We start from the raw sequence: 16,772 nt of genomic DNA, 5'->3' as shown, positions 1-16,772 counted from the left end.
GTGTGTGAATTATTTGATTAGAGCAATTGTGTAAAATCCTTCAAGTTTGATTGCAATTTTTCAATTTTGCTATCCCCTTTTAATCCTACAAAAGCAATTGAGTGAAATCCTTCGAGGAAAGCACTCTGTCAAAAAACTGAGATGAGAATAGATCATATTCAACTAAGGATTCATCTAATTCTTCTTAGGAAACAACTCTATAGCAATGGATAATTTAATGTACCTAGCTAGTTGCGGATAATATATATATTATTACCATTTTTCTGTAAAAAAAGGAAATGAGGATAAATAATCTGCAACTAAGGATTCATCTGATTCTTTTCGGGGAAACAACTCTTGCAACAACTCTATAGCAATGGAAACTGCTCCTGAAATGTGAGTTTTTATTTCTTTCTTTCTTTCTTTCTGTTTATTCATTTTGTTTTAACAGACAAAAGAATTATAAAAATAGTTTCTTTCTAATTGAATGTTTTGAAAGGAGTTATGTTTTATATGTAGAGTAAATGCATGAAAAATCAAATTCATTTATGATCATGGAAATAGATTTTATTGCTTTCTTGGTGAAAATATTAGTCTCTTCGAAGTAGTTCTGACTTCTGACAAAGGATGCATGTTTTTCATCCATAATTATCGCAACAGATATTCAACTTATAAGGATTCTTGGTGAAAATATGCTTTTGAATTTTATTTTCCCCTCATTTTATAATGATAATTATGTGAGTCTAGCTATAATGATATTTTGTCCCCTCATTTTATTTTCCCTTATCTTTTGAATTTTTGTTCTTTCTGCGATGCCTTGTTCCTGTGTACTCCAAATGGGTACTTTACATTAAAACATGGAATGTTTTTTCTTCCCTTTCTTTTTAATAGTTGGTTACTCTATAATATTACTTATTTGTTAAATTTAATCTTTTTTATTTCATGTGTTTCAATAATCGATTATTTTCATTCTTAATCGTTATTTTTTAGTATATTATACATGCTATATTTCACACCAACCTATGATTTTACTGTGTATTTATAATATTATTTTAATAAAAAAATTAATTTCAAATATCTAAAAATTGATTCAAACTAAACCACATAAAATTAGATTAGATTGGATATTTTTTTTCCAAACCGCATAAAAAATTGATTTCAAATATTTAAATTTTTGTATCAGTTGACTTTTGGCCTCATAACTTATCCAAACCACATCGTGAATACCCTTAAGTCGAAGCTTATTAACCATTGTGATTTTTGGACAACGTTGTTGTACTACCACTAGTATTACTTCTTCCGATCACATTTATAAGCAAAAAAAAAATAATTGTTTAGGTTCATTAAATAAATAATGTATTTGATCACGTTTATAGACTAGATACATAGTTATTCGATGAATCTAAAAAAATGTATTTTTATTTATAAATGTGACCGTTGAGAGTATTAGCTAAGCAATGTAAATGAAACTGAAACCTCGAAAACCAGTTTTCAGTTGCTTCCTTAAATTCAGTGTTGTTCTTTTTGGCATGGTTGCCACATCACAAAATCCAGAAAGACAGCCTCAGTTTCAAACTCATTCATTAACAAAACAACAAAACCCTTCACAAGGAAATACATCCTTCACAATTGATAAGGAAAACCCTTATCAATTTTCAAGAGTATCATTAATCCTAATCTCCTATGTCCATTATTACTTGGTTTTCAAGCATCCTTTATTATAAAAGCTAGACTTGTTTAGCAAACATGTTGCCCTAATTTGCCCTAATCCCTAGCATTTTTCCCTCCTAAACATGCTAATCTAATCTCATCCGTTGATTCGATCTCTATTCTCAAACTCCTCATTTTCTCTCATATAACTTAGTTAATGCTAATTGAAAACGAATAACACATTTTTAATGCAATTGAAAACGAATAACACACTTTTAATGACAATTGAAAACGTAGTTAATGCCAATTTGATTAACAACCCACTTTCTCTCTCACGCGTAACAACACAAACCCTTCTCTTCTCCTTCTTCAAAAACACACACCAACCCTTCATCTTCTACCTTCATTTTGATCATTTTTCGTCCTTCTCCCATCCTTTATGTAAGACCCATAATTTAGCTGCGACTAAATTTAGGGCATTGTTTTCAGTTAGTGAAGTATACCAAGACGTGATATCAGCACGTTAAGCGATCAATGATTGGAGATGTTGGCAACATTGATAATTAAACAATGATGAGAATGGAAATGTTTTAAGATATATTTTGTATATAGGATTTCATGAGGACACTAAAGTTGAAATGTATTAAGATTCAGATGGATTATTGAGAAGAGACTATGAGTTTACGGGAGGAAAGACTTGTTTGGGACATCACATGGTTATTGAAGGAAAGTATAAAGAGTTCCTGTGAGGATGAATGTTGATCCGAGGAAGGAAACATTTTTGGTTAAGGTATGTTGCTACAAGTTAGGTGTTGATCTGGAGATTTAAGATGCGAAGGCATGGTGTGAGTATTGAAAATCTTGTGCGGGAATTCAATGCAAATATTGTTATGCATTGAGTAAGAGGTTGGTTGTAACATTTTGATCCATTAAAGACGGTTGCTTAAACTTGTCAACAAGCTGTGAATTTTAATGGGATTCTGATGTGAAGAGATCCAAATCAGTACAGTAGTGTGACTGGGGTAAGTCAAAAAGGTATGAATATTAATAAAGGATGAAGATTCTCTACAGAGGCGTCAACTTCGTAGTTCTTGTATCAACTTCATGCTCGGAGTAGCAATGAATGTTTGTGTATTTTGTCTTGGAAGTGGCGAATGATCTACACTTGATAGCCATTCGATAGGTTTATGTAGTTTTGAGGCCTCAACTGAGAGGAAAACTAATGAATGATGAGGCCTGAAGAAAATTCAAGAGAGAATTTTCGTTAAGAGATGTGATTAAAATGATAGATATGGAAGGCTAAAGGAGTATAGCGCTGGAATTGAGGATCTTAACCTGGTATGAGGCTTGATAAAGCAATTTTGAGAACGTTGGGAGGTTCTTAGTCGAATGTTAGAGGTTGTTCTCTATCGGAAAAAAAACAAGATGACTATAGAAACTAATGGAAATTGATGTCTATGTTAGAATGATTATATTCCTTGTGCCTCGGGATAGCCCTGAGTGCGGATTGCAAGAAACATTATTACAATTTGGTTAAAATCGTCTACGCCACCATCATGAATGCTAGCGATCTATTGACAAATTGGGGAACTGATCATCCTTAATGTGTTGTTGATAGAAAGTGAACTTCATGTTGAATGGGACAAGTCAATTTTACCCAGGGTTGTAGTGTGAAATTTTTGGAGGGTAGATGTGGAGACATCGAAAATTTTGATTGTGGACCTAGGCTCTTGAGGGACCTAGTGTTGTATTTATGTGTTCTTTGAGGTGATCCTGAGTGGAGTACTCGAGTTGTGATGTCTAGATGTGTGTCTAGAGTTTGAAGTCTATACGACTGTAAAGGGTCATAGTAGGTGTATTGTCATGTCATTGTAAGTAGTAGTAATGACTCGATAAGTTGTTACTATTATCTTAGTTTCGAGGACGAAACTTCTTTTTGGAGGGTAGTAATGTAAGACCCATAATTTAGCTGCGACTAAATTTAGGGCATTGTATTTTGTTCTGATGTTTTCTTTGTTAATAAAGGACATTTTTGTCGAAAAATTATATTGATTCCAAAACTATTATTTTGAATGGAAACTTGAAGAACAAGTTAGTTATGTGAGGTCTAGGATTGACTCACATATATTGTTTTTCTATTCTAGGTGATTGGGTATGATGTTCATAATGTTTGTTAAACATGAATATGTTTTCGCCTGCAAATGAAATATTATTGAACCTTCGGGGTCATTAATATTCGTTCAGGAAATTTACTTGTCATTGAGATGACGTTTTGGGAATTTTAGAAATATTATATCCGCGAGTTGAGAAAAGTTCATATAAGAAAATATTAGAGAATGAATAGTGATTTTTGAGTAAGGAGGTAATTCTAAGATGTTTGGGACCGGTTAGAAGTTCATCAGAGTTATATAGAACTTTATCAGTTACGTGTGCCTTAAACCGCGAGAACCGGGTTCGGTTTATTTCCAAAATCAAAACATTATATATAGGAGGTCTTACCACCTTTTTCTCATAAACCAAAATCACTTCTCTCTCCTCACTTCTCTCTCATTTCCGCAACTTTCCTCTGCTCCACCGTTCCGGGGCCGTAACTTCTTCGTTCCTTGTCTGAATCGCGCAAACGAGATATCAAAACGAAGCCCTTGACGATTCCTATCTTCCTACGCGTGATTCACTGTCAATAGATGAGGTATTCCTCCCCTTTTTCCTCTTTTAAATCTCGGTTTTGAGCATTTGTTGGTGTCGGGTGTCGGGTTTCGATTTTCTTGCGTGATGCTATGTATTAATGTTGTTGGGTAAGTCCGTATGAGTATAGATCTAAAAGAAAATTTATGATCCGTTCATTTTAAAATTTTAGTGTTTTTGGAAAAGTGTTGAAATGTAAATTTTATTTGATATTTATGCTATAGACAAGTAAATGAGTTGATTCAACCGATTAGTTTTTGAAAAATGTTGTCTGGACGAAAAGACTGAACTGTTCAGGGGTATTTTCGTCATTTTAATACTGCTGAAATGTGAAAAGATGTTGACCAATGGATTCGCCTCGTCGAGACGGTCGAAATGGACCTATGGTTCGCGATGTTTCGACGACGAATGAATTTATTATGATTTTCTGAAAATAATGTGTCTGAGCTGACGCTGGAAGTGACTGCTGACACTATCAGAGTTCGAATTTTTTTTTATGTTTGAACTGTTGAGTGGTGAAAATATTTTGTCTGTGAATTTGTGTTAGGTTGACTGAGCCAGAGGCTCTGGTATGCGATGTAAACACAAAGGAGACTCTGTCGAAAATTCGTCAGAATCATTTTGACTTGGGTTTTGGGTGGTTTTTGAAAAGAGGTTTCAAAACGGATAATATTTTGGGATTCCCCTGAACATGAAAAGTATTTGTCAAATTGTTTGGAAATCTTTAAGGTCTCTCAGAAGACTTAGAGTATTTGAGAAAATATTTTCTTGGGTGATTTCAAGGAAGAATACTATTTAAATTAGTCTCGTCGAAGTGTTTGGAAGTGTTTTAGAAACACTGTTATTTTGAGATTTTGTCTTGACAACAAAATGATTTGTATAATTGAGTATTTGAAATAAAAGTTTCTGATGGGAAAGAGTTTCTTAGACTCACTTTTGGAAAGTTTATGGTCATGAAAAGACTTAAAGTATTTTCAAGGATTTTGAGACGAAGGCTCTTTTGGAAAACATTTTATTTAAGTTTTTGGAATTATTGAAGTTGATCATATTTCCGAGTGAGTTGAATTTCGCCTAGAACGGGTAGAATACTTTAGAGCCGATATTTACCTAAGTTACTGTATCTGCTAGGATACTTAGCTCGAGGGTTTAGAGACGTTCCTGTTGTAGATGCTTACGAGTGTAGAGCAGTACGTTGTAAGGAATGCTTTGCTCAGGTAAGGGCACTTTCTTGAAACTCCATAGTTACTTAAATGCCTGGATGGTTTACGTGCTATTGTGTGTATTGTGAATATAATATTTTAAATGAATGTGTTTGCCCAATGTGGGATTTGTTTGCAATCAATGTGATTATGATATGTTGATGTGCTTTGCTTTCATATGATTTGTGAATAAATATATGAAATGTCTGTTGATATGTTAAAAGTTGTAATCCTCATGGTTTAGCCTGTGTGGCATTTTCTAGCCTTTGTGGTATACATGCCTTCGTGGTGTAGCCTTTGTGGCATTATTCAGCCTGTATGTCTTGATCTATTCTGGAGTCACTTGAATGAAACACCTCTATGGTGGCCTTTGTGGTGATAACACCTTAGTGGTGGCCTTTGTGGTGATATTCAAAGTCCAATGTCATTTGAATGAAACACCTCTATGGTGGCCTTTGTGGTGATAACACCTTAGTGGTGGCCTTTGTGGTGATATTCAATCCTAGAGTCATTTGAATGAAACACCTCTACGGTGGCCTTTGTGGTGATAACACCTTAGTGGTGGCCTTTTTGGTGATATTCAAAGTCCAGAGTCATTTGAATGAAACACCTCTACGGTGGCCTTTGTGGTGATAACACCTTAGTGGTGGCCTTTGTGGTGATATTTAAAGTCCAGAGTCATTTGAATGTAACACCCCTGTCGTGGCCTATGTGGCGATATTCAATTCCATAATCAGTTTCATGTGACGACACGTGATAGGTGTCACACTCATATTGAGTCTGCATTTGCTAGGCTAATTGTGCATCTTTATATTTTAATTGAGGAATGTTTATGTTGATGCTATTTACCATGCTAGTATGTTATGCCTTCAGTATTTTTGTAATTATGTTGTTTTTAGATCGTGACCCTTTACATTAATTCGTGGATCGGGTTTTGCCCCATATCCAAATAGGGAGTTTTCTTTGCGGGAATAGCAAAGGCTCTGGAGGTGTAGCAGTCAGGCTTGATGCCATTGGAAGGATCTTGTACCCTGTCATCCCAGTTCAGAGTTAAGGATCAGCTTAGATGTTTTACTTGTGGTGTCTTATGTTTATGTATTTTTACTTCTTTTGTTTTGGCACCGCTGTAAATGATACTACCATGAGAAATGACTACTCGAATACTATTTTATGCTTTCGTAGTGCATGATTTGATATTAAAAGCTCATTGCCTAATATTGTTTTGTAAAATGTGACATTTGATTCAAATTGTCTTGTTGGTAATGCTTTCCAAATATTTTACTTACTTTGTTTTTAAATTAAAGATGATCCTGAATCCTCTAGTACATGGCATTGAGTTGTTTTAAAAAGAAAAAAAAAAATGCACTCGTGTTTTGAAAATCGGGCTGTTACACTTTATTATTATAAAAGCTAGACTTGTTTAGCAAACATGTTGCCCTAATTTGCCCTAATCCCTAGCATTTTTCCCTCCTAAACATGCTAATCTAATCTCATCCGTTGATTCGATCTCTATTCTCAAACTCCTCATTTTCTCTCATATAACTTAGTTAATGCTAATTGAAAACGAATAACACATTTTTAATGCAATTGAAAACGAATAACACACTTTTAATGACAATTGAAAACGTAGTTAATGCCAATTTGATTAACAACCCACTTTCTCTCTCACGCGTAACAACACAAACCCTTCTCTTCTCCTTCTTCAAAAACACACACCAACCCTTCATCTACTACCTTCATTTTGATCATTTTTCGTCCTTCTCCCACTAAAGTAAAAGCATCAATGTCTTCATCTCTTCATCATCTACAAAACCCACTGGATTTCCACCACGCCGGAGTTGAACCACCGCCGTTGTACACCACGTTGGAATTCGTTCTTCATTGCGTCGAGGTCGCTCTCGGAAGCTTCTTTTACTTTGCAAGGTTAATTGTTAATTTCAGCTTTTTTATTCCTCATTTCTAATATTGAATAATTCATTGTTATTCATTTTGTTCTTTGTTTGGTTTTTTGCATTCAATGAATTTGTCGTAAACGTGATCAAGGGGTTATTGGCATGTATGATGCAGATGTGATTCATCAACGACTCATTTTTAATTGCTTTCTTTTCTGCGTTTTTCTATTTAGTTTGAGTATTTATCTTCTGTGTTGATGGTTTTGTAATCCAAACAACATCTATGGATAAAATTTATAATTTTGCACTTCTGTTTCAAGTTCTATTTCATAATTTTTTTCGAGAAATATGTGTGATCTGTTATGAAGTCAACGATGGCTAATCACATGTGTATTTACAATTAGGCTAAAACTCTGAAAAACAATATTATTCAAAACTTATTTCAGTGGTTATTTTGACTCGACAATCAGGGCTTTGTATATACTTTCACTTCTCAAATGTGCCTGAAGTCTAACATTTTTAATTTAAATATACTGTCAACGTATTAGCATGTCAAAAAGTTTATGTCAACATAAAACAGTTTGAAATAGCATATAACAATTAAGTATGGTTAGGAAAGGATAATTAGTTTATTTCCATACATATGTTGTTCATCAAGTCTAACATTTTTCAAATATCATCTGCAAGTACTAAACCTTCTTCAATCATGTCATTCATATAGAACTTAAGGGAACTTAATGATATTAGTTATAGCTTATAAGCGACACCAGTCGAATTTGAAAACACATTTAAAGACCTACAATTCGAATTTCAAATATTTATGGAACTTAATGATATGCAATTGTGAATAAAAGATAAATTAATACTTATTATTGCAGAGGTCAAATTATTTCAATCAATAGATAGTTCATTAATGCTATCCAATGGCCACGCCAAATGTCAACTATTGGTATTTATGATTGACACTAACAGCTTTTGGAATGGGAAACGTCATAATGCATTACAAAGCATTTGACAGTAATTGCTTTTATGGATGCAATGAATAGGAATTATTACTGCAAGAAGTGAATGGTCCTTCACATGTAATACTTTCTATATATTGGTGTCGTCTCCTTATAATTTAGTTGCATATTTTTAAATATCATTTGCAAGTACTAAACCTTCTTCAATCACGTAATTCATATGGAACTTAATGGAACTTAATGATATGCAATTGTGAATAAAAGATAAATTAATACTTATTATTGTAGAGGTCAAATTATCTCAATCAATAGAATTTGTAGGTGCCAAAAAACATAAAAATCATATTTAATTCATCTTTTGTTAAAAAATATTTAAAAAATTCAAGAGAGATTTCTATAATTTACTAAACATTACTACAAAAAAAATTGTGAAGAAAATGAATAAGTTGACTTAAAAGTAGAGACCGAAAATGTTGACTTAAAACATAGGTAGGATCATTCTTAGAAGAAAAGTTTTAGAAAGGCTAAAAATAAAATTTGATATATTTATATGGACCAAAATCTTATTTAATCTTATATTATTGTTGTCTGGTGAATTTATTTATTTGATGGGAACAAAATCACTTAAAAAAAAGTGGAAGACCAAATACATGATCACAATATTTGAGAGATCAAAAGTGCAATCAAGTCAACATATTTGTTAGGAAATGCATATGGTTATACAACATACTTGAGGCATAATTTATTTTATTTTATTTTGGTATCAATGGCATAATTTATTTTATTTAAAAAATGGTTTTAGATATCTCACTAAAATTATAACTCATAATAGAATAAATAATATTTAAAGAGTAGTGACATACATGCAGATCACGTGACAATTCTACAAGGATTTGCTAACAGCGGCAGTTGCCACTGTGTTCTGATAACAGAAGCACATCAACATTCTTAAAGAATTCTTTTTTTTTTCACCAACACTTTCATTCAATCATTCTTAAATACATTCTAAAATCAATGCTTCCTCAACCATTCTTTAGTAAAATAAAATTGAATTCCTTGACCAAAAAAATAAAAAATAAATAAATAAAAAAATTGAATTGATTCATTTATATGATAATGTCATTAATTTACATACGATAATTTCATAAAAAAAAATGAATTGATTCATTAAGGATTGAATATGATGTCCTCCACCGCCATACAATCAAGGATGCCTCGATTGGGAGTTGCTGGAATGTGGCCCTTCTTAGGAAGAAAACGCAGAGCACGTGCAAGTTTGGGGTATACCGTGGATTAGGGTCCCATGGAAATAAAAATTTGAAGTTCTTTAGAGCCCATGCCTAAAAATGTATACAAGCACATTTATATTAACATATTATAACATGATATACAACAAATATAAAAACAAAATAAATTACTAACTCAACTAGGGTCATGTATCTGTCGAGGGAGCCTCTCGAAGCGTCGGTAGCCTTAGACACAAAATTGTAGAGATTAGTGAGTTTCATCCCACCCCATGACCACTCATGTATCCTGGTCAAATCCCACATCGCATCAAGCAATATGATGTTAATGTGTTTGTTTCTATTGTTGAAGAGTATGGTGCATCCAACCAGAAATAACAAGAAAGCCATTGCGCACCATGGACGCCTATTTTCTCTCTCCTCCTCCTCCTCCCCAGTTGCATCGCCCAACTGAGTTGCCTGACTCAGGTGCTTCTCACATAATCGCTTCAAAAAGGGAATACATATAAAGACACCCCAATGTTTCTCTGTCTCATCAACACCCAGCAACGTCGTCATCAACTTCACACTATATGCATGAGAGGTATGCTCCTCGTGCCTCATCATCCTCCCTACGATGGGGATGTCTAGAAGACACACCACATCATCATCCAGTGTGACGGTCTCCCCAACAAACAGATGGAAGCTACATGTCTCCTCATGTCATCTGACAATGTGGGATACATGACACTCACTTGTAATGGGATTAAGAAAAAAAATCCAAGAAAACCCCAAACACTAACATTTTATCAATTGAAACAAAAAAATCTAACATATAAAACAAAACTAAAAACTCATTGCAACGGGATCAAGAACACTCATTTGTAATGTAATTGATGAGTTGCTTGAAGTTGAAGAAGTCGAAGAACTTGCAAGTCAATGGTCTAACTTTTGAGTTTGGAAGAAGTGGTTAACAATAGTTATTGTTCTGGTACAAGCTAGAATCCAACGACAGTTAAGCTGCCAGTCTCTTGTCATCTCACAATGCGGTAAGCATGACACTGTAATGGGATTAAGAAAAATTCAAGAAAACCGCAAACACTAGCATTTAATCAATTTAAACAAAAAAAATCTAACATATAAAACAAAACAAAAAACTAATTGCAATGGGATTAAGAACACTCACTTGTAATGTAACTAATGAGTTGCTTGAAGTTGAAGAAATTAAAGAAGTCGAAGAACTTGCAAGATAATGGTCTAACTTTTGAGTTTGAAAGAAGTGGTTAATTGCAGTTGTTGTTCTAATATAAGATTATTTTAGCAAGTAGAAGTCAACTATCGTTAGAAGCGACTGTCAATGGGAACATTTTGGTATTTTTAGGGTGTTAAAAGCACATTTAAAAATGAAATGAGCTTTTTTTTTCAACAAACAAAAAAACTTTAGAAGGATTGGGCCCAAAAATAAAGCCCTAGAGTCCAATCAAGCAAAGCCTGTGCATATTTTAAAGGAGCCCAATATTGATTTTTTTTATTATAAATAGATCCACCTATTAATCATTTAGCAATAAGCATTCTAGGTTTTAGGTCTTGTCAGAAAACCTCTGCCGCTGAGGTTTTCCATTTTGTAGTCGGCTGCGTATAAGATCTGATTACGTAGCCAACATATTCACTTTCACTTGTATATATTGTACTCTCATACTCATGAATGAATTAAGCACATTACAAATTTATCAAATCATCTCTTCATTTTTTTTCCTCACCAAATCTCATGGATATGAGATAAGACGGTTTAGATTAGATAATAACAAAATCAATTTTAAATGATCACAACAGTTAATTTGAGATCTCCACATTTTTTCCATTGTAATCATATTACACTAGACGAAAGTGGAGATCATGCTATCTGGTAATGATACTGGTGGATCTTTCAGATTCACCGGATTTGATTCGTGATGTGATGGAGTTGACGGAAATGGTGTGAATTAACTTAATTCGCCAGATCTGAATCCTTGAAGATGTCAATGACATATCACGCTTGAGGTAACATTTTATTGATTTATAATCGATTTTATGGTTCTATTTATATTTATTGGGCTAATCATACGTGACCAACTTCTTAACAAAATAACTGATTCCATATTTTGTTATTTTCCACAGGATATTTTGGAACTACGTTGGTGATATGTTTATTGATGTACATGCAGCCAGTTGCACCTGCGTCAGGGTTTCAATGAAGTGGCACATGTGTTGTGAATTGTTTGTGTTGATGTATTTCCTTTGTTTTTCTCGTGGTGATATGTTTATTGATGTACATGCAGCCAGTTGCACCTGCGTCAGGGTTTCAATGAAGTGGCACATGTGTTGTGAATTGTTTGTGTTGATGTATTTCCTTTGTTTTTCTCGTGGTTTTGAATAACTCATTTTGTCATATGGAAAATCATGAAATTTGTATTTGATAAGTCATCTACTCAATTTCCTTAAAATTAGTTATCAATATCTTCAAATATATAATGATTTTAAAATGATAGTTCAACCATTACCACTTAAGAATCTATTTGAATATTTGAAGATTATGGTAGCTAAATTTAAGGAATTGAGTAAAAGATTCTTCAACTTCAAATTTTGTTATTTTCCATAAAACAAAATGCATTATTTGAAATCACGAGAAAAACAAAGCAAATGCATCAACACATAAACAATTAGCAATGCATGTGGCACTTCTCTGAAACCCTGAGGCAGGCGCAATGGATGTATATTGAAAGCTTTGTTTTGTCTCGTCGAGCGTAAGTTTCTCTTCCACTAATTTACATTTTTGAATTCATCCTGTTTAACTTGTTTGAATTCATGCTGTTAATTGTTTTGAAACTGCTTTAGAATTTGTCTATTTTGAACTCCTGACATTCATTTTGTCTATTTTATTGGCTGCAGGATTTTGTGGTGGAATAAATTATCTATAGATGGAGCTCAAGTCAAGATCAAAGTTTTATCATTATTGTTTTTGATGTGTAATCAACATTGTATTTTCACCAAATGGTTAATATGATGTTTTTCTTTGGAAAAATTAACCATTGTATTAGTGATATCTTATCAATTTGCATTTTACTTTTGATATCAATTTGCTGCCTTCTTTTAGCTACACATAGTTCGTAACTATTTACTAAAAATTGGCAATTTAGCATTGTCTTCGATAAAGTAAAAGACAATATGTAAGGGTTAGCAAAATTGACACTGAATTTAGGGTTTTTTGAATAATACTGATTTTATTATGAACTCAAAGGATCATTTAACAGTCCACGTTTGGAAATACTCCCTCCGTCCATATATCTAAGCACATTTTGCATTTTTCACATTTCTTAAGAAAAGTTGTTAGTGCAATTAATATGTCTATTTTGTGGCTTAATATTACCAAATTGTTCTTTGTTTGTGTGTGATGCATAATTAGCAAGTGTACTAATTTATATCGAAGTAATAATTTAATTCGTATCCACAGGGACTGTTCTAATCTCTACTTGGCAATTCCATTAATATTCAAGATGTATGTAAATAGGGTGGGGGTTGCCTTAGGCAAATTGGTTTTGGTTGCAATGATAAATAAATAACTGAAAAAAAAAAATAAACTTGGTTTTTGAAATACGTTAAGGGAAAGGATTAGATCTTTCGAATCATCTGTCCATTACTAATTAGTAATCTGCACCTAAATCATACAAATGCTATTCAGTTTACGACAATTAACAAAATAGCTCAGGTCAATCCCTTGACTCAGAGCCCTCTTCTCTGATTATAATTCCCTAATTCCTTAGGTGAACCTATAATCATCAAAGGTTTTAAATCCGTTAATTTTAGAATCACAACCTAACAATTTTCTATCCCTAGATCATCCGTTAAGTTGAACAATATAAATATGTCTGAGTTATATAAGCTGGTGTCAGCAGTCCTATAATCTCTAAGATCAATTATATTGGGTCAGAATCATAAAAGCATTACGCACAATTTATACTGAATAAACTAAAATAACATTCATGATAATTCAGAGTTGCAGATTACATAGTCATTAGCTAGAACAAAATCATCTATGACCTAATCAATGGAAATTAGTCACTCATGATAAAAGAATTAAACAACATGAATAAAAAATAAAGAAATTACAACAGAGACGTTACGGTACTCATGAAGTTTTCTTTAATCATAGATGCTTGCATGATGTAGCTTCCGTTCCCAATCAGTCCTCATCCCAAAACGTGATTCTGCTCCTTTTAGGTTCCTGTACCAAAGCGTGAATGTCCTTGTCGTGTGTGGCTTCCACTTATATATAGTTCATGTAACCTCGTTTCTCTTTTAATCCAAGTGACCTAAGTGTAACAAGTTTTCATCCTCGGCCAACCCTAACAAAATTTAGCCAAAAGCCCAATTGCTTTTTAATTCATGCGCCCCATGCTTCACTTGCTGTCTTTTTTTCTTGTTTCAACTTCTTTGGCCAATCACATTTACTCATAATACCATGTTTTTGTTTTATTCACTTTCCTAACTATACTAATTGACCAATAATAACAATAACATACAATTTGACTCAATAAATCAAAAACTACAATTTATTTAAATTGACTCTAAATTAAATACTAAACTAATAAAAATAGACCAAAAACTTAACTAAAAAGACTCTAAAAATAGTGAATGACTGACTGTCATCAGTGTGTGTATTAAATTTGACTTTTCATATTTCAAGAAAAGTTAGTAGTATTAATTAGGGGTATGTTTAGGAAAAAAATAATAAATACATCTAGTAATTTGAAAAGGGGTTTACATTTAGGGACATAAATAAAGTCAAATGGATGCTTAGATACAGTACAATTGGAAGATGGCATAAGCCAATTTTTCAATGGAAAATTAAAAGCCCACTTGTGTTATTGATAGCTAGAAAGAAATATCTCTCAAAGAGAGAAGGAAATGCTCTCATCAATAATCTGCACCCCTTTCCTTGCATGTTACAACCAGCTTCGGTAATGTGGCATCCTTTCTGGTGTCATAACACGATATATAAAAGGGCAGGAATTTCAAGACCAAGTACATAAAAGTGCAGGAATATCAAAACCAAATATAAAAATGCATCCTTTCTGGTGTCATAACAACATAGAGTTGTAAAAAGAATCCCTAAACAGTTGCTTACCCTGATGAATAATGTTGTCAAAGTCATTGTTATTATTATTATTATCACCATTGAAAGCAACGACTATGACCTTCGAATCAATAGAAAATTCATGCTATCAAACCTCAAAACAGCCACCCACTACAATGCTTCACCAACATCTACCCAACAAAATGGGGAAAGCCATGCGGTTTTCGCTAGCACAAAACAGCCATCAACATCACGAATACACATATCAATGCTAACCTTATTTTCATATGAAGAGAATGATGCATCAACATTACATTTGGGACAGGTCACTATCATTGAATGTTGTGAGTGTTGCTCGACCCTGGTGCAGTTTTAGTAATAGGTGTAGCATTAGTCCTTTTTAATTCTTGCGCAATCTTCCAATCGTCAAGCATATGCATAGCTCTCTCAATAACCTGGGAGTTTGTTTCATCATTTTGTTGCCATAATTTTAAATTGTGACAACAACGATCCTGCCATACCTGAGATCCGTGGGTGATGTCATTGAATGACCTTTGAGTAGGATACTTATGTCAGCAATAACCATCTTCTTCGAGCGAGTGGGGGTGGCGTACCTGCACATAGTTAATTTGATGATCAAGTCAGTGAGTGTCGTGGTGATACAATATTTTTGGTAACAATATGTGAACTTGAGCCAATGCCCTTGAGTTAGTATTTATTGTATAAGTTTAGGGTTTTGGCCCTTGAGCCTTTATACGTGAACAACTATCTTCAAGGGACACTGTAGTCCTTGAGGGACAACTATGAGCGGATTAGGACGAGATGACATCAGATCTGGATCGGATGGTATAAATCGCCTATAGGGTTCATTATTCCAGTAGGGTCATGCTTGAGGACCAAAGAGATATCTAAAACCTATTAAGAGTTGAGTGTTGGCCCATATCGAAACAGTCGACCCTCAAGTTATTGGTTGAGGGATTCTAATGATAGTTGAGGGACTTGACTTTCTAACCTATATATGCAACATTGCAAATGTTAATACTTGCAACATACCATGAAAGCATATGGACGTTGGATATGCATGTTTAATGATTGGTAAAAGGTTGGGGAGATGGGTAGCTCACTTAGTTGAACTACACGATTGAAGGAGTTAAATATTATCCAAATAATTGAGTAGTTTTTTTTTTATGAAATAAAGTTAAATAGTTAAATGTGTAGTGTTAGAATTCTAACAAGAGAGAAAATAATAGCATAATAATTAGTATATTAATTTTTGGCTTATTTGTACCTTTAGTCCTTGCAAATAGGGCTATTTAAAGTTTGGTCCCTAAACTTACTATTTATTTCAAACAACCACTATAAATTTTAATCATTTTAATCATATCAACTTTTTCATATATGCATATAAAAATTTGTTTATGCAGATATAAGTACATAAAGGCCCCGTTTGTTATACACCCTCCGGTCACAAATATAAGCAAAAATTCACTTTTTAGGTTCATTCAATAAATCTATACTCCAAATTGTTATGTTTTAGTTTTTTTTTGAACAAGTGTGATTTGATTTTTTTCCTTACAATTTGGGATAGAGGGAGTAATACTTATTAATGATTCAATAGAAGATTCATTTTGTAATACTCAACATGGGAGGTAAGAAAAATGATTGTGTGTGGAGGTGTGTTAATGCTTCCTATGTTTAAGTTGGATTTATCTAGATCACATATCTAATTCAAAGGTATTTTTTATGACTTCAGTGGTGAAGCATTTGACCGCTAGCTCACCCTAAAATTCACCTTTATAAAAAAAAAACAATATTTTAGATTAATTGAATAAATAATGTATTTGGTTTATATACATTAGTTATTTAATGAACATATAAAATTGTTTTTTTACATATAAATGTGATCGGAGAGAGTAAGTATTAAGAGTGCTACAAGCATTCTCTTTCGACAACTATCTCTAACACTCATTCCTTTATTGAGTGACATCTATGTGGATATCACACATTATAAATGGATATCATATAAAATGGTGAGACCAAGTGGATTTCATCAATAAACAGTAAAGGTT

General features: G+C 33.2%; 2 long non-coding RNA genes across 2 annotated transcripts; both read left to right on the top strand.

Annotated features, from left to right (window-relative positions):
* The first annotated feature begins 4,020 nt into the window (after positions 1–4,020).
* Positions 4,021–6,761, top strand: LOC146908604 (uncharacterized). Its single transcript, XR_015018284.1, has 3 exons — positions 4,021–4,318; positions 5,443–5,528; positions 6,467–6,761. It is a non-coding gene; the product is annotated as an uncharacterized LOC146908604 (long non-coding RNA).
* A 4,414-nt stretch (positions 6,762–11,175) lies between these two features.
* Positions 11,176–12,705, top strand: LOC146908603 (uncharacterized). The gene is made up of 3 exons (XR_015019762.1): positions 11,176–11,630; positions 11,748–12,373; positions 12,519–12,705. It is a non-coding gene; the product is annotated as an uncharacterized LOC146908603 (long non-coding RNA).
* The last annotated feature ends 4,067 nt before the right edge of the window (positions 12,706–16,772 follow it).

Source organism: Medicago sativa, chromosome 7 (assembly GCF_051527215.1).
Source record: "Medicago sativa cultivar Bolivia chromosome 7, Bolivia_mono, whole genome shotgun sequence".
NCBI lineage: Eukaryota > Viridiplantae > Streptophyta > Magnoliopsida > Fabales > Fabaceae > Medicago > Medicago sativa.
Note: the sequence above shows the minus strand (reverse complement) of the source record. Positions and strands in the feature narration are given on the sequence as shown.